Below are 2,412 nucleotides of genomic sequence, written 5' to 3'. Positions count from 1 at the left end.
GATGGGTGGCAGTTGTGTTAGTAAGGCAGGACCTGATCTACAAGACTGGATTGTGTCCTGAGGCAATCTCTTGAGATATAAAAGAAGTGAGCAGTGAGACAGGGGGACCTCATACCATCAAGAAAGCAGTGCCGGGAGCAGAGCGCGTCCTTTGGACCGGGGTCCCTGCGCAGAGAAGCTCCTAGTCCGGGGGAACACTGAAGAGAAGGCCGACAGAGAGAGAAAGCCTTCCCCTGGAGCTGATGCCCTGAATTTGGACTTGTAGCGTACTTAGACTGTGAGGAAATAAACTTCCCTTCATTAAAACCATCCACTCGTGGTATTTCTGTTGTAGCAGCACTAGATAACTAAGACAGATGGAAAAATTCTAAACCAAAATTTTAGCAAATCGAATCAACGATATATAAACGGGAAAATACATCACGACAAATCAGGGTTTACTCTGAGAATACAGGGCTAGTTTGACATTCAAAAATCAATCAGTATAATTCACCACATTAAGCTGAAGAAGAAAAAAAAGATCATCTCAATAACGCAGAAAAAGGAGTGAGGAGATAGAGCCTATAAATGGTATTCGAAACCAGTTCATCAGAATCATCTTGCGTTCTTGTTAAAAATATAGATTTCTGGCCCTATCCCAGACTTACTATACCAAAATCTTCAGAAGAGCCTGGAAATCTGTATTTTTAAACAAGCGTCCCATGGAAACACGGAAGTATAAGGAGAGTAAGGAACAGAAATACTGAAGAAAATCAGCACTTAGCCTCTTCCTAGAGGATAGAAAAGGAAGAGGAGCGAGCAAAAGTAACTGAAGAAGAGCAACCCCCAGAGGTGGAAAGACGCCTCTCCGGTGCATTGTCAGAGAAGCCACGTTTCAAGAAGGAGTGGTCAACAGAGACAAAAATTGCAGAAAAGAGACTTACTACATAAGAATCCTGTTGCATGCTAACAGTCTTAGTGATAAACACGAGCGACCACGAGAATATATTTAAAGTAGGCATTAGGAAATCCAGCTGGTGTAGTGGTTAAGAGTTTGGCTGCTAAACAAAACGATCGGCAGTTCAATCCACCAGGTGTTACCTAACATAGATGGGATTTAGCTGGCACATCACATCCCATTCCATTCCGGGTGGATGTTGAGGCAAGTTGAGCCTCTCTTATTGGTTACTACCGTGTTCCCTGGATTGTTCATACAGACCTACCAAGAGAACCCTGTATCCATGGCTTTGGGTAATTTCAGTATCAACATTTCAACTCAAAAAAAGGTAAGTGAAATACTTTCTTTAAATCTGAGGCATGTTAGGACCTTGGACCTTTTGTTCCTGGAACTGTTTTATTAATAATGGTCTGTCCTTTTCCTAGATTGGATACCTCCTATACGGGGTGGGGGGGCGCATTATGTCACTGAACTTCAATTTCCTCATTTGTAAAGAGCGTTATAAGAACGTCAATCCCACCTCACTACATTCATGCGATTGGTTAGCATAAAATGGGTTTTTCGAAGGCAGGATTGTCTCACTCTAGCTCGTTAATCCCTAGAGCCCGACGCGTAGCCCGAGCGCAGCGAATAGTAGCGGTGTTAACAACGAAATACTTTTGAAAGGCTTTTTAACTGGAAGCCGGTCCAACCATTATTATTTGTGAACACACATTTTATACTTTCTTCAGCGGTATAGACCCCCGGGTGACCATATTCAATGTAAAACCTCGTCTTGATGGGGTGCCGAAAGGCTGGAGGGGACTGCATCCCCTTTCCCGAATACCACTTAAATTAAAACACTGCTGTCTAAGCAGAGCTTCAGGGCCAGTCCCGGGCCAGCTTCCCACCAGACTGCCGCTTCCAAACCTCTTCTTTTTGGAAATTCACTGGCTGTAGAACTTTTAGGAAGCTGTGGAAGTTTTGACGGACCTAGGTGATCAAACCCACACTGACTTCCTTTGAGATGTGACTACCAAACTCTCAAAAGCGACTTTGGCCTCCCCCATGTCGGGCAACCTAAGCTGAGAAGCTCCACGGCCTAAGAGTCCCCCAGGGCCCAGCTATCAGGAGGCCACCCTCCGCACGCCAGCCTCAGCGGCCCAGGCAGGGGCCAGGCTAGCAGAATGCCGCAGGCAGTGGCACAAGGTAGGTGGAGCCGTGGGGCGTACCGAGGCCCTCTTAAGAGCGGCCTGCCTGAGGCGGGGCTAGGCGTCGGGGGCGGGCCTAGGGGCGGGGCGCCGTGGGGCCCTCCTCCTTAACGGTGGACGTGCCGGAGGCGGGGCTAGGGAGGGTCTTCGCTCGGGGGCGGGGCCGGCGCCGCGGGCCCCTCCTCTCGAGGGCGGGCCTGCCGGAGGCGGGGCTAAGCAGGTTCCTCTCTCGAGAGCGGTCCTCGGTGTCGGGAGCGGGCCTGGGGGGGCGGGGCCGGGCGCCGC

Source organism: Trichechus manatus, unplaced genomic scaffold, assembly GCF_000243295.1.
Source record: "Trichechus manatus latirostris isolate Lorelei unplaced genomic scaffold, TriManLat1.0 scaffold00062, whole genome shotgun sequence".
Taxonomy (NCBI): Eukaryota; Metazoa; Chordata; class Mammalia; order Sirenia; family Trichechidae; genus Trichechus; species Trichechus manatus.
This window is presented reverse-complemented; position numbering follows the sequence as displayed.